At 36.3% G+C, this 25,192-nt stretch overlaps 1 protein-coding gene across 10 annotated transcripts in view; it reads left to right on the forward strand.

Annotated features, from left to right (window-relative positions):
• Positions 1-25,192, forward strand: part of NAV3 (neuron navigator 3) — an 850,488-nt gene that overhangs the window by 182,151 nt on the left and 643,145 nt on the right. Inside the window, exon 1 of one of the 10 annotated variants that reach the window (XM_068561374.1) lies at positions 19,989-20,019. The exons of the other annotated variants lie outside the window; for them this stretch is intronic. The gene's annotated coding sequence lies outside the window, so the exon portion shown is untranslated. Of the gene's footprint in view, positions 1-19,988; positions 20,020-25,192 lie in introns of those variants that run through there. 10 annotated transcript variants of the gene reach the window in all.

Raw genomic sequence — 25,192 nt, forward strand, 5'->3', positions numbered from 1 at the left:
GAGTTGAATGCTAGTCAGGACTGAGATACACCCAGGGGGGCTGGCTTGTCTGCTTCTTATGGTCTGAAGTTTCTGATTGGATTCATATTTTAGGAACTGCCAAGAATAGATATGTCTCCCTTCTTTTAATCAGATCTTAGTCTGATTCATTTAATCTCTATGATATGGCATTGCAAGATAGATCCTTGCTAAGTATTTTTGGTCAACTTATGTTATTTCTCTAAGTTAAAAAAAATCTGGTAAAAATATAGACTGTAAAAGCTTCCTTATCTGCTACATCAGATTGTGATAAGGTTGTCAATGATTCATTCGTTGATTCAAAACCATCAATGACAGTAAACACTTAGCGTGCTTGCTATAGGCCTGAAAATCTTCCATTATTCTAAGGACTGTATATAAAATCTCGTGACAGGATAAGGGCCAATTGTGTGCCAGGCAGCATGCTCTGTTCTGGGTGTATAATTACTAATAGAAAAAGGTACAGTGCTGCCCTCATGAGTTGCTAGTATACAGGAGGGGTTAGATTAGTTAAATGTTTACACAAATGTGAATTTACATCTCATACACAAAAGCATATAATGAGGAGATTAGCGACTTAGCTTAACAAAGATACATCTACTTCGTGCCAGGCTTGAAATAATTTAAATCAGTAGACGATGGTTCCTACTATGACTGATGTGTAAAGGTCATTACTTACGTGAGTGTTTTGGGGTTTGGGGAGTTAATTGAATAATCGTAAGCTTCTGGCTAAGTAAACTTTAGAAAGGAGCTGAAATACAGATTTGATGATGGAGGAGATGCTTTGAGTGCTTTTGTAGAATTTGTTCCTTGTGTATTAATTTGAATGGACAGACGTGACTGAAGGGTGATGGGAATTGCTTAAAAACAATGTTTCTTGGTAAATTCTGTCATTTTTATGACATATCTGCCCACTTTTCCCTCCTAGAGAATAAAATAAAGTAAAAATAAAGTTGTCTTTTTGGCCCCATACGTTAGAAAGAAATGTTCCCATCCCACAGAAATAATAAAGAAAGGTACTTCTCTGGCCTTTTTGCTAAAAATACTTATAAATATTCTTAAAAGTCACAGAAGTACCATTTAGAAAACCAAAACCTTTATATCTGGAGCCAAGATTTGGCTTTGAATTTCATATCTACCTCTTCTAACCCAACATCCTTGGGTGCATTCCTTAGCACTTCTGAGCCTCAATTTCCACATCTATAAAGTGGGGTAATAATATCTTCATATTATATAAACAATAAAACACTATGTAAAGCATTAGAGTATCACATTATAATTATCATTTAATACTATTTGTCAGCAACTGTGATAGAATATTGTTTCTAGCACAGACAAAAGCCTTTGTATCTCATATATATTCTACTTTAAGATCAATAGTTGATTTCAGAATAACATTGGACCTTGATATCAATTGTTGTTAGGGCTGATGGCTATTTTGTATGTAAAGATCACATTTTATGTGATTCTTTGTGTATTTTACTAATCTGATCACCTATGGTTTTAATGACTAATCAGCTCATTCTGCTCTATGATAATAATTTTAGAATAATGTACAGAGTCCTTATTATCCATATATAAAGTTGAGTAGGGAGAAAAAATTGCTATAACATGAAGCTGTTTATTGATAGTTACCTCAAAAATTAGTCTCCATTCAAATATCTCCTGTGCTTAATGATGCCGTCTTTTCTCGCATTTGATATCAAATTTCACAATGAGCAGTTGCTTGGTGAAATATAAAGCAAATGATGCGAATCATTGGAAAATGAAATGATCCTTTTTTTGAGTGAATCAGAAATGAAGTGAACAATGTCTTGTAATATTTTCATGCAATTTTGTCAGAAAAATAGTGCCTCTGAAATTATATTTATTTTTGGTTCATTTAAAATATAACTTTTTTTTTTTTTTTTATTTTTGTTTTCAATGAATGCTATCAATCCAAATTTCTGTCATTTATTATAAGATTACAGTATCCTCTTTATTGGCTGCTTTTGGGTACAGTTGTCCTCCAATACAGAGAACCTATTTTATATTAAATTGGAACCTGGCATCCAGTTTAACAAAGTGTGAAAGAAGGATGATAGAGATCAAGATAAGAAATTAGATTTTGAGGGCTAAAGTTATTTTTAGGAATTTTAAAAAATGGATTTATATTTTTTCTGTGTGTTAGTTTATTTAAACCATATATCAAAAAAATGCAGCTTCTTAAAAATAGTTACTAGGTTAATATGAATTATTGTTAATGAATTTGATTATTAGTTCAATAATAATCACTATTCTTCCATTGAGACTTGGGATTAAAAGAAGTAATGATAATTTGAGGATGACCCAGGGAGGAGTGGGTAAAATAACTTATAGTTTTTCTTCTAATTAATCTGACAACTTCATACCTTCTCCTTGTTGAAAACATTTCAGTTGAAGTCATACACTGATTATTATTTGCTCTGATCGATGGTCCACAGAAGAAGTTATAAACTTTAGAATCATCTGGAGAACTTTATAAAAATACCAACACCCAGGCCCCACCCAATCTAATTAAATGAGAATGTCTGAGGGGGAAGGCCCAGGTCTGCCTATTTTTAAGATATGTCCAAGGGACAGTCATGTCTGACCAAGGTTGAGACCCATTGACTCAGATCCTGACCCAGCAATCACTCAGAAGCCGATATAGGACGGCAGTGAGCAACCCTCCAGCTCCTGGAATCCATCAATTCAAGAATGTCTGCAGCATTCATCTGTTCTCTGTTCTCAGCTGTTCCTCCTATTGCTCCCACTTAGGAGATGTAAATATCATTATTTTAGAGCACGAGTGGCCCCAGGATGCAATTTTAGCAAGATTTCAGCTTGGCTACCATTGTTGACTGGAATTGCTTTCTATAGAGCCAAGCCATTTTTCTCTCAAACAACTTTCAACCTAGTATCATCATAGACTGGCAAGGGGGAAACAGGTGTCTAGTCTTCTAAATACCCTCAGACTCTGGTGAAGCTTTTTAGCTGTTATATCTTGCCCTTGAAATGGACCAGTATGAAGTCATGATGGGAATTTTGCGGATTGTACATCAAGGATGTGTCCAGACAGCCTGTGAAGTGGAAAGGCCCAGCTGCTGAGAAGGATGAAGCTGCCAGGAACAGCTTTGGTGCTGAAGCCTGGAACCTTGTCTGTCTTGTTCACTGCTGGGTCCCTGGCTCTTAGAACAGTATCAACTACAGAGTACGCACACGATGAAAACTTGTTGAATGAAGGCATAAAGCATGAAAAACCTAAGTGCTGAATGGCTTTGAGAAAAGCTGTTAAGCCCTAGCCCTCTCCCTCCCCACACGCAACTGAATGATTATGTGATAATAGTTATTATTGAGTACTCATACGTGCCAGACATTGCAGTAAGATTCTACACGCATACATGGCCATATAGACATGTACACCCACAACTATGTTCTTTCCTGTTTAAAACTCATAACAGCCCTATTAAATAAGTACTCTTATTATCCTCATGTCACAATTGGGGGAAACTGAGACTTACACAGGCCAAGCAACATTTCCAAGTAACACAACCAATTAATAGCAGAATTGGAATGAAAGATCATGTATTCCAATTCCAAGCCTGCATGATGAAACAACTATACGATACTAGTATCTCTTTCTATGTGTCCAGCTTCAGATTTTAAACATTTTCACAGGCATCATCTCTTTATAGCAATTACCATTCTCAGAAGTTAGGTTATTCCTGTGTTTGTTGACTTGTGTACATCTATTAGAAAATCAGTTGCAAAAGAAGAAGGGTATTGGTATTTTTTGTTGTTGTTCACCGCATTACCCGGTAGTTGTTGGATAAATGAATAAATGAGCCCCCTCTCATCTTTAGTCCGTGTTTGAATGATTAGCCCTCCCATCCAGTTGCTCAATCAAGGTAGCTGGGCATTGTCTTTGACCATTGTTAAGCCTCAGTCACTACCCATAATTGGTTGCTATGTTTGCCTCTCCGCTGTCGCTCGAATCTGTTTTTTCTCCATTCCCCACACTACCGCGTTAGCTCAGGTACTTACTCTCTTTGTGCAGTAGCCTTCTGGTCTGTTTCCCTGCCTTGAGTTTCACCTTCTGATTCACAAAAGTTATAGTGCCGTGATTCTCAACTGGAGGAAATTTTGCTCCTCGCCCCCAGGTAAAATTTGGCAGTCTCTGGAGATATTTAATTGGTTGTCACAACTGGGTTGTACTGGCATCTAGATGGGAGAGGCTAGGGATATTGGTAAACATTCTGCAGTGCGCAAGACAAAAAAGAATTACCCGGCCAAAATGTCAACAGTGCAGGTATTGAAAACCTCTGTTCTAAGGAAAGCTTTTTAAAACCTCATTCAAGTTTATGTATAGTGAAACCCTTTCCATGACTGCCCTCTACCAAAAGGGTAAAACACAAAGTTCATAGAATAACATATGGAGTGTAAGTATGATTTGCTTCCTCCTTGCTACTGCAGTTACCTCTCTCATTTTTCTTCCAAATGTGTGCGAAATTCTAGCCACTTTAAGCAGTTTGAATGTTCTTAAGAGCTTTCTGTTATTTGCTGTATTTCTCTTGTTAAAGTTCCCAGGCAAGCTTCTGAGATGTGCTCTTAGACTATCCTAGATACAGTCATTCAGTAATCACTGAGTGGCCCATTTTCTCGCAGTATGGGCGCTGTGTTAGGCACGGAGGGCACAGCAGAGAGAAAAATAAATGTGGTCCCTCCCTTGGAGCTTCCTCTCTTCATCTGTTGTAGTTAGCTTTCAGCTGTATAGCATTTAAAGCTATTACTTTGTCATTAGTAGACCACTAAATACAGTTTAATTATAACCTCAAATAAAATGAGCTTAAGGTTATTCTCAGTTCATATCAAATTCACATTTACTTGTTTGTCTAAGAAATGTGTGTTTGTTTTAAACAGTTGGTTTCTTCAAATCAGGTTCCAGACAAGATCCATACCTTGCATCTGGTTGTGTTCTTTAAGTCTCTTGGGTTCTTTGGATCTAAGAGCTAACTTCTTTCATCTCCCGCTCCCTCCCTCCCTCCCTCCCTCCCTTCTTTCTCCTTACCTCTCCCCTTCCCTTCCTCCCTCCGTTTCTCACCATCCCTCCATCTTTCCTTTTTCCATTCATCCCTTCTTCATTTCCCCCATCCCTCTCTTCATCCCATCTTCCCTCTCTCCCATTTGTTCATTTTGTAGAAGCAATCAGTTAGTTGTCCTGTAGAAAGTCCCACATTTTGGATTTTAGATTTTTCTCACTGCTCCTTTGTCCAGATATTTAACTCATTCCCCTATTCTACATGTTCCCCGTAGACTGGAAGTTAGATTGAAAGACTTATTTAGATTTACATATATTTTTTGCAAGAATAATTCGTAAGTGGTGCTGTGTATTTCACATTTCATCACATCAGTGGTAAACAATGTCTGGTTGTTTCACTTTTAGTGATACTTAGATTGGGTTCAGATGGTGACAGGTGGCAGCCTGAACTTTGCCATCAACTTTGCTCCTAATGGTTTTACCATTCATTGATGGCTATTGATTGCACAAATCAGTTATTTTATTAGATACTGAAAAATGGTGGCAGTCTAATTCTTTCCTTCTATTTGCATTTATTAGGTAGGATTTCCCTACATAAACCTGTCTCATATTTACTGTGAGATACATTTTAAACAGGAATAGTATCATAAGTTTTATATTTTTCTCTTTATTCATTAATTTTTGGAAAAATAAGGTGGTACCTTAACATTCTCTGGTGGTATCCAATTAACGTAATTTTGTTTTTCTCTTTATCCCTTCTCTTCCTTTTTGCTCCTGTTATTAGGAGCGAATGGCCCTTTTATCTGTTACCTCTTTTAAATAGGTTAATCTTCAATATTTAATACACACCTTTGTCCACAGCAATGAATGTTTGTAGTTTTTTCTAATAATTGAAGAAATAATCTTTTAGAATTTGGGGAAAATTCTGTTAGAGAATGAAATGAAATAGGTGTTGTTACTTAAGACAATAGATCTTACTGTTCCTGATCTCTTGCCTCCCTCTAATAAACACTTGTTGAGGACCTACTATGTGTCAGACACCAGACTAGACATGATTTTTGTTGCAGATTTACTTTTGGTCATGATATCGATGAATTATTTAGAATCAGATACCAGTGGATTGTGCAATTTACTAGATAATCTGGAGGTGTCTCAGAAACCTCACCCTTTGTAGGCAGCCTGGGGAGGATTATGGGTCACAGTGGAACCTCTCTGACATGTGTATAATTCCCTCGTATGAGCAAGCGTTAGAGGTTCTCAGAAGTGACATTTTCTAAGTGAACTAACTGGTTGCAAAGGACTTCAACCAGGTTACAACAGGAGCATGAGTCTAAAGTAGTTATTCCAATATTTTAATTTGCAGTTGATTTCCTAGACTTTCTTGATCAGCTCTTTCCATCTCCATTTTCCCCAGTTGCTTCACATTTAACAAATGGTGTTTATGCCAGCCTGCTTGTCTTCCCAGAAGTAAGATGTAGTTTAATCAAGGTTATATAAAATGCATAAGTTATAATTGTTTTCAATATCCTATTCCTGTATATGTCTTGATGCCTTATAATTTTACCTTGATGCACACAGATTTCCTGTGCTATCAGGGGACAGTTATAGAGCTGATTTCAGCTATAATTACCTTTAATTATTGGAAATTGGAACACAAGGAATAATCTGTTTTTTTCTTTTCTTTTCTTTTTTTTTTTTGCTTGTCATATGTCAGTTTTAAAAATTGTAACGAATACAGTAGTTCCATGAACTGGCAGTCGATAGAATCACTGAATGGTGCTGGTCCTTGTCTTACACCAGCAGCATTTTCTAATGTATCCACTCACTTTCTCTCGATTAAAATGGACTGTATCTTTGGATTATCTGCTTTAAAATACTTTTAAGACTTATAAAATAATTTGAATAAAAATAGCTTCCATTTACTGATACTATGTGCTGGGTCGTAGGATGTGGCACTAAGTTTGTTTTAATATGACTTATATTATTTGATTTTTAAGGCAACCTAATGGGTTTTCTGAAGAAAATTGAGGCTTATATAGGTTGAGTCATTTTCCCAGTGTACCATATATAATTGGAAGTAAAGCTGGGATAAGCTGAAGTCTGCCTGTCTCCAAAGTTTATGCTCTTAACTATAAGCTACTGTCATCTCTAAAAAAGACAAATTCCCTTTCCATAGAGAGATTGTTAAGTCATCTTTTCCAATCATAATAAATGCCTGTTTACATAAATGAACATATATTTGTAAGTATGAATATATTGTGTGGCTTTTAATAACCTAGAAACCCATTACTTTGTATCAGAGCAGAATGGCATGCAAGAGGCAAACTATAGTCCAAAATAATTAAAAATATATCCTATTCTTTACTTGCTCTAACCTTCAACAGACATAAAAATAAGCTAAATATGTAGCTCACTATCAGCATTTATTAAAATTTCCTTTTCTAACTCACAGCTCTTTTCTCTTCAGATTAATTCTCCAAATTCCTTTTTCACAATCTGTCTTTTAAAAATACTTCCCTTTCTACCTTTTTCAGTTCTTTCAATTTAGGAAAGAATTACTCTTGTTTAAGAGGTAAGGGAAAATCAAATTTGTGATTTCAGCAGTGGCTTTCAAACTTTCTTGAACATATAAAACGAGTGGAAAGTATCAGAAAATAATGCAGTGGACTCTAACATTTATATTTTATTCCATTCCACTTTGTTCCACTCCACCCTTCCCCATCCCTCTATTCTCCTCCGTCCTCTATTTAAAAATTTCAGTTACGACCCATCCAATTGATTTTATGATTCATTAATAGGTCCTGGGCAGCAATAAGAAACTGAATCACACAATTATCTTTGACTGGAGAAAGAGAGAAGTCTATGAACATGGCTAAATTAATAATTTTGCTCCTGTCACCCATATAAATGCATGTCACATTAATTGCTTTGCCACGAATTACTTTAGTGGGAATTTATATTTTGAAAAGTCATATTAAAGTCATTATTAATGGAAGAAAGAAGGATAATGATTAGGTCAGAGGGGAATGAAATAAAACACTTTGAAAATAATAGAATTAAGATGGATTATGGATTTAGTATATTTCGTATCATTTAAAACTTGTTTTGTAGAGTTGTTTGGCAACATAGGAGTTTTCTTCGAAAGGAGATCAGAAGACAACAAACAATTTTAATAGGGAGTAACATGACCAAGAGAAGTGATGAGTTTTGAAAATACGTGTTTTAAGACAGACAATGACAAGTGTTGGTGAGAATGTGGAGAAATTGGAAACCTCATTTATTACTGAAGGGACTTTAAAATAGTGCAGCCACTTTGGAAAACAGTTGGGCAGTTCTTCGAAATGTTCAACATAGAGTTACCATTGATGAAGCAATTCAATTCTACCTCGAAGTATATATTTGAGAGCAATGAAAATATATATCCACACAAAAACTTGTATACAAATGAATATTCATGGCAGCTCTATTCATAATAGCCCCAAATTGGAAATAACCCTAATGTCCATCAGCTGATAAATGGATAAACAAAATGTGGTATACTCACTCAATGGAATATTATTTGGCCATAAAAAGCAAGGACGTGCTGATATATGCTACAACATGGATGAATCTTGAAAGCATTATGTTAACTGAAGCCAGTCATAAAGGACCACATGTTTGATTTCATTAATATGACATGTCCAGAATAGGCAAATTTACAGAGCTGTAAAGTAGATTAACAGTTGCCTGGGTTGAGGGTGGGATGGGGAATGAGGAGAGGCTGCTAATGTGTATGGGGGTTTTGTTTTGGATGATGAAATGTTCTAAAATTAGCTTGTGGTGATGGTTGTACAACTCTGGTAATATAATAAAACCCACTGAATTGTACACTTTAAGTGGGTGAATTTTAGACTGTATAAATTATATCTCAGTAAGGCTGTTTAAAAAAGGAAATGCATGTTTAAGGATCATGTGGAAGTATTAAATAAATGCTGTCATTCGATGAACCAAGTGACAGTCTTTGTGTTTTGGATCTAGTTTACATGTTTACTTTTCATATTAGGGTCATAGCCCAAGGTGCCTTCACATTCTGAAGAGCACAACTAGCATAGCAGTTTGGTTCAAGTTTGTGTAAAATCTGTGTCCATAAGAATATAGCCAATTAATATAAAAATGGTATTTTCAGAAATATCAGAAAGACATCTAAAACTAAGTCCAATAAAATGGCAAAAATAATTTCAGAACAGAAGGAAAGAAACTATAAACAGAATGGCTTTTACAATGTAGGCAGTAGATTTCGTGTTGCTAATTTTAATTCAAGATTTTTATAACTACACTTCAAAATTAACCTTTTATTCTGTTCTCATGCTTTAACTGGGGACATGAGTGCTTCTGTTGCAGCAGTTTAATTACAATTTGAGGTAATTCAGAAATAGATACCGGGTTTTAATTTAATTTCTTTTTTTAAAGTAAGTCTATTTTTAAATAAACTTTGCATTTTGGGGGTTATTTTATATTTGTAGAAAAATTGTGAAGATAGTAGTGAGTTTTCTTACTCCTCTTACTCATTTCCCCTAAGGTTAGCTATGGCATATTTGTGAAAACTAGGAAACCAGTGTTAGTGCATTAATATATTTTTTGGTTTTTTTGACTGCGTTGGGTCCTCGTTGTAGCGCGCGGGGGCTACTCTTCGTTGCGGTGCGCGGGCTTCTCATTGTGGTGGCTTCTCTTGTTGCGGAGCACGGGCTCTAGGCGAGCAGGCTTCAGTAGTTGTGGCTCGCGGGCTCAGTAGTTGTGGCTCTAGAGCCACAGGCTCAGTAGTCGTGATGCACGGCGGCATGTGGGATCATCCCGGACCAGGGCTTGAACCCGTGTACCCTGCATTGGCAGGCAGATTCTTAACCACTGTGCCACCAGGGAAACACCCAGTGCATTAATATTTACTAAGTTCCGGAATTTATTTGGATTTCACAAATTTTTCCACTAATGTCCCTTTTTCTGTTCAGTGATCCAGTCCAAGTTATCACATTACATTTAACCATCATGACTTAGTGTCCTCTGACCTTGACAGTATTTTAGCCTTTTCTTTTTCATGACCTTGACATTTTTTCAGGGTTACTGGTGGGTGATTTATAAAGTATTCCTCAATTTAGTTTCGACTAATATTAGACTTGAGTTGTGAGGCTTGGTGAAGAATACCACAGTAGCCAAGTTCCTTTCTTCTCACCTCCTATCAGGAGGTACATAGTATCAACATCACTTATTCCTGGTGATAGTAACTTTGATCACTTGGCTAAGGTAGTGTTTGCCAGACTGCTTGACTGGAAAGTTCTTGTTTGCCCCATCTGTATCCTATTCTTTGGAAGCAAGACCATAATTTTGTATTATAAAAAGAGAGCTACATTTTGATTTTTCTCTTTTATTTAGACCCAAATACACCTTTTAAATCTGTGCAGTAGGAAGGTTCTTTTTTTAACTTTTATTAAAACATTCAAATGATACATTATTATGATTTGTAAGTGCAGTTTAATTTTCATAACGGACCAAAGATTCCACTGTAAATTAGGTGGCTTTTAACTGGTGACAGTGAAGATGTTACTATAAGATGAAAATTCTCATACCAAAGGGAACATATATTTAGGGCAATCCAATAGAAAAGCTCTTTCATGAGTGTTGTTTCATATAAACAATAAAGGGAAAATACTGTAAGTGGCATTTTGTGTTGTATCTGGGAAGATATGTGGCTGTACTTTTCATGTTTGTCTTTCCATTTATGGAGTTCTATTTATTCTTGGAAATAAGAGTATTTTAGTTTTCTTTACTCCATCATGCACTTTATAAATTCTACATCTAGAATTATATTTTCCCCCCGAAGACCTTTGCTTTAAGATTATCTACAAGACTTCTCCTATTCAAGGCTAATTTCTCTTGGTCCAGTTACCTCCTTTCCTCTCTGAGAATTGATTCCTTCAATTAGTTCCTCTTTTTGTTTAATTTTCAACCTCTCCTTTAATACAGGCTTCTTCACTAAGGCTAGAAACAAGCTGTCTGGCTCAGCTTTAAAACGAACATGTGTGCAGGGCCCCCCTTATGTGTGTGTGCACGTCCACACACCCATGCATGCATATCCTCTCACTTTCAGGCAAACACAGACAAGTAGCTTGAGGCTTAAGGACTCAGTCTATCTGTGTCTCTGAGTATTTCATTCTTCTCCTAAATCTCTTAAAAGAAGAGATTACATTTACCTCTTTTATATCCGCATTTGCCAAATTGAAACCAATTTCCTTCTGACTTCTACTGGTAGCTCTCTATCAGTAGAAGAGATTGCCCTTGAAATTGTTTTGTCCTTGTTACCCATTATCTATAATTTTCAAGTCAAATGGACTTTATCCCACTGGAGTTTGATAGTCACTGACACGTAGTGTTTATTTAATAAATATCAGTTGATTGGATGTTGTAGGAACTTTGAATATTCAATGAAATTTTGACATAGATAAAAATACCCTTCACAGTATCCTGCTTTTTAAATTTTCTTCATTTATTATAACTGATGACTTTTCCCCTTCCATTAATGTGTGGTACATATCCATGAATCTGAATGGAACAGGAATATCTGCTATAGTGAGACAGTGTAATAGCCTTGGCACTGTTCATATGGATGATTGCTGTGTATTTTTAGTTAGTTCTCCATTGACAATTTTACTAACTGGTTTGGGGCCTGTTTGGTCAGTCCATGACCTTCTTTTCTTCAACCACCCTACCCTTTGGGTCCCCAAAGGGAAATCTGTACTTGTTCTGGACAACAGAAAATTGGAACAAGAGGAGTATACCTCTCCCAGAATAGGTTACTTGTTCTTTTTCCTGAGAGAGACCACCTGGTCATCTGAACTAAATAAATATTTAAAAATGAAGACGTAGTCCTGTTCTCTCTGGTCACAGAAGGAGGAAGAGTATCCAGCCATAGTGGAGAAGGGTTTTTACCCTTACCTTGAGAAATATTTTCCCAGGCTCAAATAAAGACCCATAAGAGGAGGCTTCTACATCTTATATAAAGCCAAGATGCTGTTTTGTTTTTTTTAAAATTATTAACACCTTTTTAATTATTATTAATTTATTTATTTATTTATTTTTGGCTGTGTTGGGTCTTCGTTTCCGTGCGAGGGCTTCCTCTAGCTGCGGCAAGTGGGGGCCACTCTTCATCGCGGTGCGCGGGCCTCTCACTATCGTGGCCTCTCTTGCGGAGCACAGGCTCCAGACGCGCAGGCTCAGTAGTTGTGGCTCACGGGCCCAGCTGCTCCGCGGCATGTGGGATTCTCCCAGACCAGCGATCAAACCCGTGTCCCCTGCATTAGCAGGCAGATTCTCAACCACTGTACCACCAGGGAAGCCCCAAGGTGCTTTTCACAATGGAATTTTATCTATGCTTGTGGGGTCCCAGTGGGTCTGCTCAGTGGTTTTATCTCCGTTTCTTCTCTCATAAATATACTCTCATTTAAACTTCCTTTATTTCAAGACACACTGTAGAGAGTAATGGGATAGATGTTCCTAGTGGAGAGAGAGGCCTAGCTCTCATCTCAATATTGTCAGCATTTTGCTGGGCCCGAATAATGCTAATAAATACTAATAACAGTGACAGTATCAGTAACCATTTATTGGGTAAGCCATCCAGGCATTTTGCAAATATTCTGAAGTCAGGGACCATGGCTCTCTTATTCACTGCTGTATCGCCACCTTTGGCAGACCCAATGGGACATAGAAGGTAGTTCATAAATGTTTACATGCACACCTCCAGACATTGTGGGTTTGGTTCCAGCCCAGTGCAATAAAGGGAATCACATGAATTTTTTGGTTTCCTAGTGCACATGAAAGTTTATATTTACGCTATAGTCTATCAAGTGTGCAATACCATTATGTCTAAAAAAAATGTGCATACCTTAATTTAGAAGTACCTTATTGTTAAAAAAATCCTAACCATCTCTGAGCCTTCAGCAAGGTGTAATCTTTCTGCTGGTGGCGGGTCTTGCCTAAGTGTTGATGCTGCTGACCGATCGGCGTGGTTGAAGGCTTGGATGACTGTGGCAATTTCTTAAAGGAAGACCACAGTGAGGTTTGCTGCATCGATTGACTCTTCTGTTCACGAATGATTTCTCTGTAGCATCAATGCTGTTTGATATCATTTAACCCACAGTAGAACTTCTTTCAAAATTGGAGTCCATTCTATCAAACCCTGCCATTGTTACAACAACTAGGTTTATGTAATTTTCTAAATCCTTTGTCATCATTTCAACAATCTTCATAGCATCTTCACTCAGGGTAGGTTTCATCTCAAGAGAACACTTTCTTTGCTCATCCATGAGAAGTAGCTCCTTATCCTTTCAAGTTTTATTATGAGATTGCAGCAATTCAGTCCCATCCTCAGGTTCCACTTCTAATTCTAGTTTTCTTGTTATTTTCACCACATCGGCAGTTATTTCCTCTTCTGAAGTCTTGAACCCCTCTTTGAATTGACTTCTTTCAAACTTCTGTTAATGTTGATATTCTGACCTCTTCCCATGAATCACAGATGTTCTTAACGGCATCTAGAATAATGAATCCTTTCCAGAGGTTTTCAATTGACTTTGCCCACATCCTTCAGAGGAATCACTATCTATGACAACTGTAGCCTTAGAAAATGTGTTTCTTAAATAATGACTGGAAAGTCGTAATGACTCCTTGATCCATGGGCTGCAGAATGGATGTTGTGTTAGCAGGCATGAAAACAACATGAATCTTGTACATCTCCATCAGAGCATGTTGTCAACAGATGTGCTGTCATCCAGGCTTTGTTGTTCCATTTACAGAGCACAGGCAGAGTAGATTGAGCATAATTCTTAAGGACCCTAGGATTTTGGGAATGGTACAATGAGCATTGGCTTCAACTTTAAGTCATCAGTTGCATTAGCCCCTCACAGAAGAGTCAGCCTGTCCTTAGATGCTTTGAAGCCAGACATTGACTTTTCCTCTCTAGCTATGAAAATCCTAGATGGCATTTTCTAGGGTAGACAGAAGGCTGTTTTGTCTACATTGAAAATTTACATCTTCTAATGCATGCCTTTTGACTCTGCTGATTCTAAAACACTGGTTATGACTCTGTGTTATATTGTTAATTTATACAGTAGCACACTCTTTATAGACTACTGGCTTCTGGGATTTGAGGCAGTTTGAAGAAGAGCATACTGCTATTCTTCTATAACCTTTCTTTAAAAACAGTAAAATATTTTGAGGTCATTGAATTAAAATGTTTTGAAGATCATTGAATGCATCTTATTTTGTATTAAATCATTGGCACTTTGTGCTTTTCTTCACATATAAAACAAACACTTGAGGAAAAAAACATTCTCCAAAATTTTGTTGTATATCACTTTTATGTGTATTCCACGTAACAACTTTCTAAAAATGAAATATAGCTATGCCTTTATGTGCATAGTTAAAGACCTCATTGATAGTGTTTTGGTATGGTTAAAAGTACGTTCTGAAGGTGGACTTTGAGGAATCTTATCCAACTTCATCATTTACTAGCTGTGCAATTTTAAAGCAACATATAAACCTTTCTGTGCCTTAGGTTTTCCAGCTTTAACTGGGGATTATAATAGTACCTACTTGCTAGCTTTGTTCTAAGGATTAGATGAGATCCTTCTGATAATATGCTTACTTAGAACAATATCTGACACATAGTAAACATAATTTCTATTATAATTTTTGTCTTTGCAGTTGTATAATATCTATTTAATTTTGATTAGTAATTAAATTTCTAGTAATCAGTGTTTGAATTAGTCTACATGATTCTTGATCAAGCAGGTTTCCATTTACTGTATTTACTTTGGGCTCCTATTTTAGCAGTTTGTGAAGAATATGCTTTGAGAGAATCCAAAGATAATGTACAGTGGGAATCAAATATAAATACATAAGTACATATAATATGTAAACATTTTGTATTATTATTTTGGAAATGTTAGACTATTTCAACCTAGTTCATCTGTTTGGAAGACTGTTAGGTTAAAGTGCTTTACTACTTTGGAAAATCTTGTTAAAACTTTATGCTGCACTATTTTCTTATGTTCCTTATTAATCTAAGCCTTATTCTCAAAAGATGGGCACTTCACAATTATAAAATCACTGAAGCAGAACGATTAATCTTTTATTTTGGTAATTTATGTTATGCCCCTTCTTTAGAGGAATATTAGGAAAGTTTTATGTTTGAAACTTTATGGAGCCTATTTTTATTTTATTTTAATAAGGCATGGAATGCAAAACTCTAAGATAGCGTAATACCTTGATTTTGTGACATGTTGTCAGGAAATGACGTATTCCAGATGAATACATGTTTTTCAGGTGATTTTCCCCCTATGATGTAGTACTCTCTTCCTTGTCTTTTGAAGCAGTACACAGTGAAAATAATATAAATTTTCTTCACAATACAAGGTCATCATTAGACATTTTTATTATTATACTGCCCACTGACACTGTCCTCAGGATATATTAAAATATGTAGCCCTGCTTGACCATGTACTAAATGGATCCAGACAGCTGTCTTTTTGTGAAATCTCATGTCTACTGTTATTTCTCACCACTGGCAATGTGCCTACTTCTAGAAAGCCAATCCTCTTTATTTGCTGATTCTGACTGCAAGCTATGCTTGCTGGGATTGTGTCTAAAATAACACTAGAGCTTGCGTGAAGACTTGATGTTTTCTCCTCAAGTGCGGTTCATGGAAGAAGGGAGATGTTAGTGTATGTAGATGGGCTACTGGCTGCCTTAGGAACTGTTTTGATTTCTGGAACAGTATTCTAATATACAATCAAATGACCTATATATTTAATATTTTTAATATCTGCCTAAGTTAAGAAAGTGAACACAAATGCTAACGTTACATAGATATTATTTGGTAGATTTACTAGATCTGTGATAAAGAGGAATACATTTCTGAGTTCATGAGTTAGACATCTCAAATATAATGATGGTTAAAATAGAAACAGAATATAATGTAGGTGGTGGAGGAGTCTCATACCTGGAGATACTTCACAGCATCACTGGAGAGTGACCATCACCCATTTTTAGGAAACCCTTTGGTAGTGGACGTTTTATGGCCACTTGAAAACTCTTTGGCATTGCCTCTGTTCTCTGCTTCAGATATGAACATTGATGGATTGATTCATTGAATAATTATTTGTGAGTTTACCTTCTAGATTAAAGGTACTGTGGGAGGTATGGTGGAGGTGAGTGAAATACATATGGCCCTTACCCCCTGAAAGATGGGAGTAAAATAATCACAAATAAATACATATTTTTCAATTGTCCTGTCTTATGAAAGAAAAGTATTGAGTGCTAATGAGTTTAAATATTAGCAAGAAGAGGTAATTAAATTGGAATTCCGAGACAAGTTGATGCTCAAGTTGAGGTCTGAAGGATGAAGAGAAACTAGAAAAGAGAATCGTTTTAACAGAGTAAACAGCATGGAAGAATTCTTAGAAATGGGAAAGATCTTGGCACATTGTGAAAACTAAAAGAAGGCCAAGGTAACTGGAATGCAGTGAACAAGGAAGCATGGGTTAGGAGAGAAAGAAGGAGAAATATATAAGTGCCAGGTCAAGAAGAACCTTGTAAGGATTTTGAATATTTTTCCAAGTGTAACGACATTGAAAAGCTTTAAGTAGGGGATGGCATAAGTAGGGTTGAATTAAAAAATACTTTCTGCTATTCATTGATTCATGAAAGTTGGTGAAGGAGTGAGAGTGGAAGTGTAGCGACTGGCTAAGAGGCTACTGAAGGAATACAAGGGTGGTCAAAGTGATGGGCAGAGTTAGGATATACTGATGCAGCCCTCAGTTTCATTATCTGTAAAATGAGGATAGTTGTGTTTGGTACAGGGTTCATATCAGTAAATATTAGCTACTATTATTATTTGTATTATCCAATGGAATTTGCACTATTTGGTTAGTTAGTTGAAAAATCTGGTTAAAGAGAAATACTAAAAAATATATACTCACGTCCTATATTTTATTTTAACTTAAAGAATATAAATACTCATTGCCAATCTTTTGATACAGCTTGGGACCATTCGTTGAATGTGAATCTGTGAATTGGAGTTCTGAACTGATTTTGTTTGGTTTGCTTTTGTGTGAACCATACCCATAGTTACATCTTCCATGATTTCCGGTTTTGGCTCCCTTACCTGAAGCAAGAATTGAAAGATATCTGTAAATGTCTTTATGAAGCAGGGATGAGAATGACAGCACAGAACTTTCTAGCTTCTTTTTTTTTTTTTTTTTCCAGTTTTGTCCATTATGGGATTTAAAAATTCATATAGCAAATTTTCTTGGAGATCTTCCAGAACATTCTACCTTGTTTTTGTAGAGCCAAACTTTTTAAAATTCAAAATTAACCAGTTTATATAGTATATAATTGAAATATATAATTTCAGTAATAAGTGCATATTGGTATCAGCAAGTTTGGAGAAAAATACAACTGACTTCTGGCACAGATGCCATTTGATTGGAGGTAGTAAAAATGTAGAGTGATGCCAGAAGTAAACCTTGTATTGGTTGCAAGCATTCAATGTGCCGTGGTCGCTAGTCAGTGTCTTTTTATAGAAGAAATGGAAAATATCAGTTAATCTAAGAGTCAGGTAACTGAAGAGTAGTTAAGAGTGTTTCTACTGGGTTTTGGAGGCAGAATTGACAAGACAGGCCTTGGTGTGTGGTGAGGGAAAGGAGAGTCCCAAGAATGTCTCCCTTATTTCTGGTGTAAGCAACCATTTGGAAGAAGGAATTGATCGATGTGGGGGGGGGGAGGGAGATGGGAGATAGCGTCCAAATGTGGTTTTCAGTTTAAGATTCCTGGAAGACATTCAAGTGGCAGTATTATGTAGGCCATTGGCAATTCATCTCTAAAGTTTAGAAGGAGGTCTTGGCTGGCTTTCCTTGAGGAACTTTAAGGGAAAGTGTGGTGAGGGCTTGAACCAAGATAGAGTGGCCCATCTGCTAGGCTGGATTATACAGAATGTGGAGTCATGGTGGCTGGAGGCCAAGGGGTGAGAGAGTCTGAATCCTGCCCTGAGTAAGGAGGCAGAGCTATGTAGCTGCAGAAATTGCGCTCATTGTCAGGTACCAGGGCCAAGGTAGAACTCCAAATGCAAAAACAAATCAGAAAATCACAAACGTACAGAATTAGGAGATAATAATGAAGTACGGCAGGAAACATAGTAAGGTAAAAGCTTCAATAGTAAGACTGTGAAAAATGCCAAGGTGTTAGAACACTATTTTTGTGTGGTGCTGACTGAACAGCGTGTGGGACAAACTGAGAGTTCCTGATACACAGTCACCCAGGCATAAACATTAATTTGATTTTCTGGACGTGTCCATGGGTTTTTCATAATACAACCTTGATACGAGGATACCCTTGGAATCAGTTGTATGCCTTTATGAACACATTAGCCTGTGCTAGGGGTGCTAGGTTAAAGAAAGCAATTTCGAATTCCCCAAAAAAGGACTAAGCTTTTGACCTTGGCCTTATTCACATTATTCTGTGAACAAAATAAACAAACTCTGATCCTACCATTTTATCATCTGCATGTGCAACAGTACAGATGTTTGTCATCACCAGAGCCCTCGATTCATATTGATGTGTGAATCATCCAGTTGTGTTGGAATTCATATTGAAAACACAACATGTTCAGAAACTGGTGGAAATTATAATTAGATCTGAAAGTATTCTGTGAATCACAATGAATATTGTGTTGTTTTGCCCAGCTGAGTTAAGAGGCAAATTGTGATAGGGAAGGAAGTGCTTATTTTTAGTTGATGAGTATAGCTAATCTGGCCTCTCAGTGTAGGGGTGCTGGGCTGTGATATGAGAGAGAATTTGGTTCAGTGGCCACGTGATGGCTTGTTAAGTAATTCCAAACACACCAGCATGAAGATTCTCATTGATTTCCCATTTTCTGAAAGACTAGATTGCTGAATCTGGGTATCTTTTCTTTTTGGAGAGGCAGTTTCTTAAAGGATAGTTTCTTCCTTCTGATGCGAATATTTATGTATTGAATATTAAAACTGAAAATAGCAACCATTGATTCTGGGGAGGGGGGGCTTGATCCCTTTCCCACATAGTGAAAAACATTTCTTAAATGTTTTAATATTTAATGTACAAATATTTGATGCTTATTAAATTTTTTCTTTAAGCATCTATTTTTAAAAACATCTCTGAAGAAATATTCATATATATGAGAAATCCGTCAATTTCTCATGTCTATAAGTGTTTTCATTTTATATTTAGAAGGAGCCAAACACTTCATTATGATTTACCATATTCCCCCACCAGCTGTTCTTTTTTGATTCCCTTTCTCAGGCTCTGGTTCCACCGTTCAATCCCTTGCCAAAGTCCAAACCTGGTCTTCATCCTTGACTCCTACTTTTCTCTATCTTACTGTTTAACTCGTTCTAGAATCTGTTCAGGATTTTCCATCTCTGTAGCAACTACTGATTTCAGCCCACTATCTCCCTAGATTTCTGTGGTGGCTTTCTGCATTCTCTCTGCCACTGCTTTTCAATGTGTTCTCCCCACGTTACTCAAAATCATGTGTAATCATGCTGTCTCCGTGCTTAAAACATTGGTGGTCTTGCCCTTGGGGTAAGAAAAAACTACTTAGAATGTTGTATAAAGTATTTCAGGGCTTGACCTCCTCCCCTTTCTTCAGTTTAGATTCACCTCTTACTTCCTCACATTCTGAGCTCCGGTCACACAGAAACTTAATGTATGTTCTCAAATGTTGCATGGCTATATGACCCCCGAGCCTTCACACATGATCTTGCTTTGGTTTTGAACATTGTCTTCCTACTTTTCTGTCCTCACTTTAGATGCCACTACACAGAGGAAATCTTCCCTGAGAACCACAGACAAAGAGAGGCGCTCATGCTCACATTCCGGTGCAGTCATTTCATCTTATCATGGTGCTTTTTAGTTCTTTATTGCTGTTGCTTATTTACTTGTCTGTACCTCCCAATAGATTGGAAGGGACAAGACTATATCTGTTGTTCTGGGTATCTATTGGCACATGTTTTAGGTTTGTTATGGTGGTACCCCACTTATAGGAATCAAAATCTGTTCCTATTGCTATTAAAAAAAAAAACCTCAAAACTTAGTGATATAAAACTGTCATCATTTTGTATGCTTATGGGAATACATGGGTCAGAAATTTAGATAGGGCATAGTCCAAATGTGGAGATGTTTGTCTCTGCTCCATGGTGTCTGAGGCCTTAACTGGAAAGATTAGAAAGTCAGGGGCTATTTTAATGGCTAGAGGATGGAATCCTCTGAAGCCTTCTTACTTCTTTACTTTTGATAAAACCCAATTGATCTTTTTTTTTTTTTTCTATTGTTGCTATTACTTTTGATGTCATACCTAAGAAGTCATTGCCTAACACAAGATCATGGAAATTTACTCCATCAGGTTGAGTGGTAGTTCCCACATACTGAGTCTTTATCCACAATATTTTGGCAGGAAAAAAAAATCTTGTAATCATCACTTCTTATCTTTAAATTAAAAACACATGCCAAAATTCAGTTCTTTCCCTGTTTTTTGGTGTCTGCCATTAATTAATATCCCCTTGAAAAGTACTTGGAAAGCAGTTTGGCGAACTTAAGTCAAAAGCATCTAAGGAATATACACATGTACAAAGCTGTATGCAAGTTAGTGGGATGGTGTTTCCCAGACAAGGAGACAAGTTATGATGACATTAATGATGCTAGAAACCACCTGCTTAAACAAGCTCATTAAATCAAGCAATTGTGTAATTTGTGTTGACCCAGCTATTAAACAGACTCTCTGAGAAAGCTTATCAGTTTTCATTTATGGAAAAAATCATATTAGAAAACACGATTAAAATCTCTAGTGATAGCTTTGGAATTGACTATATAAGTTAAGGTTCTTTTTTTTCAATCAGTGAATTCTTATGATTAGCTTAAGCAAATAAATGAATTTATTTGAAGTTTATGGTGTAGTTTCCATTATTGAAAGGAGTAACATAAACCAGGCTTCAGATAGACCGGAACCAGGCATATTAATATGGCTTTTGGGAGGAGGAACATTTTAATCATCTTTCTCTGGCAGCTGCGTGGGATGTATGAACTCAGATTGCTTACTCTGTCCTTGCATTACCTTGCTCGAATTTCTAAGAGCTTGTATTTCAGGTTGTTGCCACAACTTATCCTTACATGGATGGAAAAAGGAAAAGACCCATGATAAGACCTTCAGGCACTCCTTGGGGGGTCTGTAGGGGGAGCGCATAGCACCTTGATTTACTGCTCCAGCAAGATATCGTGTAGGGAAGGAAAGTTGTTTCCTAAAATGAAAGCTGGGTACTGTTAGCAAAGCAAAAATCGATCAGGCAGCTCTAAGGCAAGAGCTCTCTTCTACACTGGCTGTTTTAGTAAATTTAAGGGCAGTCTGGCTTTGCATAATGAGTCCTGCTTCTGCTCATAGCTGTTCTTTAAAAGGGTGAACAACCATAGTAGAGCTTATAACGAAATTAATGTTTTAGAACTCTCTTCATAATGTTGTCCCAAAGAGTCAATGTTATATTATGCTTAGCACAATACACCTAGAAAATAAAGTTTTGATTTTAAAACAAATATTGTCTTTGAAATGAAAAAAAATTTTTTAGGGTTGCTACCAGTTTAAACAGAGGATTTGAGAATAGAACCACAAGAAAATCTTGTAAAAATGAACTACAACCTTAAATCTAATGGTAGAACAATTAGAAAATTCCGTTACTATCTAAACAGATAAACATTTGCCTTTAAGAAGCTATAGCGTGTTCTACAAGGTTGCCAAGATAATTCACTGGGGAAAGAAGAGTTTTTTCAACAAATAGGGCTAGAATAATTGGATATCCACATGCAGAAGAATGACTTTTGTATATGGTATGAAGTATACCAGAATTAACTCAAAATGGATTACAGACCTAAATGTAAGAGCTACAACTATAAAACTTTTAAAAGAAAATGTAGGAGTAAATTTTCATGATCTTGGATTAGGCAATGGTTTCTTAGATATGACACCAAAAGTATAAGCAACAAAAGGAAAAATAGATTGGACTTCATCAAAATTAAAATTTGTCGTACTCCAAAGGACAACGTCAAGAAAGTGAATCAATAACCCATAGAATGGGAGAAAATACTTGAAATTCATTTATCTGATAAGAGACTAGTATCCACACTATATAAAGCAGTGGTCCCCAACGTTATTGGCACCAGGGACCGGTTTCATTGAACACAATTTTTCTAAAGATGAGGGGGGAGCGGGGAGTGGGGTGGCAGGGGGATGGTTCAGGCGGTAATGCGAGTGATGGGGGGCATGATTCAGGCGCTAATGGGGAGCAATGGGGAGCGGCAGATGAAGCTTCGCTTGTTTGCCCACCGCTCACCTCCTGCTGTGCAGCCTGGTTCCTAACAGGCTGCAGACTGGTACCGGGGGCTGGGGACCCCTGATATAAAGAACTTTTACAATCCAATGGTAAGACAACCCAATTAAAAGTAGGTAAAATACTTGAGTGTATATTTCTCTAAAGAAGATACAGAAATTGTCAGTAAGCACCTGAAAACAGTATTAGTCATTAGAGAAATGCAAATTAGAACAACAGTGAGATGCCATTTCATACCCACTAGGGTGGCTAAAATCAGAAAGACAATAACAAGTTAGGAGGTGGAGACATTAAAATCTTAAACATTGCTGCTGGGATTGTAAAATGGTACAGTCACTTTGGAAAAGAGGTTAGCAGTTCCTCGAAATGTTTAGAATCGAGTTAAGCAGTTGCGCTCCTAGGCATACACCCAAGAGAAATGAAAACCTATGTCACACGAAGACTTGGACACAGAAGTTTGTAGCAGCAGTATTTATAGTAGCCAAAAAGTGAAAACAACCCTAATATCAATCAACTGATGAATGGGTAAATAAAATGTAATAATTTATATAATAGGTTATGTGGCAATAAAAAGGAATGAAGTAGAGATATATACTACAATACAGATGAACCTTGAAAACATGCTAAGTGAAAGAAGTCAGTCACAAACGGCCACATATTGTATGATTATTTATATGAAATGTTCAGACCTGGCAAATCCCCAGAAACAGAAAGTAGATTAGTGGTTGCCAGAGACTGGAGGGCTGAGGGAATGGGGAATGGCTGTTAATGGCTACAAGGTTTCTTTTTGAGGTGAAAAAATGTTCTGAAATGATGTCGTGTTGATCGTTGCACAGCTGCATGAATATTCTAAAAAATGCTGAATTATAGCCTTTAAAAGGGTGGATTTTATGGTATGTGAATTATATATCAATATATATTTCACTTTTTATATCAATAAAAAAACAAGAAAGAGTGAAGTCAGGATCTAGGCTCATGTACCCGCTGGTATGTGAGAGGAGTGCATCTTTGGCCTCGATTTTCCGTAATGATGTGGTTTCCTGGTATATAGAGTGATTTTAACCCTTTGCTGGCTCTGGGTGCAGTGTGTGGAAGATCTGGGCCTTCCTTCTCTTTCTGGAGCCATGACCAAAAGAAGGGAGTACAAATTATCATTTAGTAAAAATTGCAGTCGTTCAAGTCAATAAGCATTTATTGGGCACCTAGTGTATGACAGCCCATGTGCTAGACAAAAGTTGCAAAGATAACTTGATGCAATTTTGTTATTCACGAAACTCACTTGCTTAGAGCCTCAGTTGACAAAATTTTGCTCTGCTGACAAAATTGAACCTCTGCTTTCAAAATTGCTAGAGGTCAGAGGAGACGAGAAAGTTCTGAATTGAAATTGGATGGCATTTCAACAGAGATACTAAACTGCGTAAAGCACAGCCATTAATTTCCGTATAAGAATACATTTATTCACTTAATTTGGTGATTTAATGCTATAGTTTTTAAGGCTCTAATAGTAGTAGCTTATTTGCTATTTAGAGTAATGCAACAATAGTAAAGAATAGTAAAGAACAATAGTAAAGAATAGTACAAGGCCTGTTGTATTCTGTATATTTGTTAATAATAGAAATTATTTCTAGATATTTAAATAATATTAAAAGTTATAGTCTGTTTTTTAATCTGTATGTTTAAAATAGTTCAAAGATAATTGTATGTTTGGAATAAAATCGTAACATTCTGTTGTGTTTTACTTCGGAGAAATTAGCATCATCGTACATTGTAACTTAATTCAGCTAAAAGCAGAAAATCTATTTTCTCCATGTAGGTGGTTGCTTCCTCTTCTTATATTTCCTTTTTTTTGGAAAAATACACATACTATTCTCAACATACAAAAAAGATATAAAGAATGAGATATGAGTAAATTATTTTGACAGATGTATTCATTAAATAATGTATAGTTGTCAAGGAAAGGAGTTAAAGCAAGCAATGCAAATGAGTTTAGTGACAAAGTAGGAAGAGTGAGTTAAGATAAATGTAGAAGAACAGGTTTGGGGGGTACTTTGGTATGTTTTCATGGCCTTAGTTGCTTTCTGTCACCATTTCTGCTAGTGGGATTTGGTAGTTTTGAATTTTTTTTTTTTTTTTTCTTCATCTTGATCTTTTGTTAGCACTTTTATGAGTTCATCAGTTTTTCATTAGAGTTCTGAAAATGCTTATTCATTCAGTTCAGCAGTACAGTCAGTTACCAGAAAGCTGTACTTGTCAGAGTCTTTTCCATGAATTTCCTGAAGATGAAACCCTTTTATAGGAACATATTTGCAAAATCATCAGAGTACACCCAGAACTGTCTGTAAATGACAAAAGACTTAAAAATGACCACGGTTAAAGATTTGATGAAAGTTCATAATAATGCAGTTGACAAGAAAATTAGTTATTTCTGAGATATACATTTTAAAGTAATAACTAGGATTATTAGTTATAACATTATACCAGAACATATAAGATTTTTAGAAATTTCATGTAATGTCTGAAACATTTATATTAACATATTTCCATACATATTTCCATACAAATACAAATATAAGATTTTTAGAAATTTCATGTAATGTCTGAAACATTTATATTAACATATTTCCATGCAAATAACCCAATGAAAGTTTAGTATTAGTTGTTTTGTTTCTTTTTTTACACTGCAGGTTCTTATTAGGCATCA

Source organism: Eschrichtius robustus, chromosome 13, assembly GCF_028021215.1.
Source record: "Eschrichtius robustus isolate mEscRob2 chromosome 13, mEscRob2.pri, whole genome shotgun sequence".
NCBI lineage: Eukaryota > Metazoa > Chordata > Mammalia > Artiodactyla > Eschrichtiidae > Eschrichtius > Eschrichtius robustus.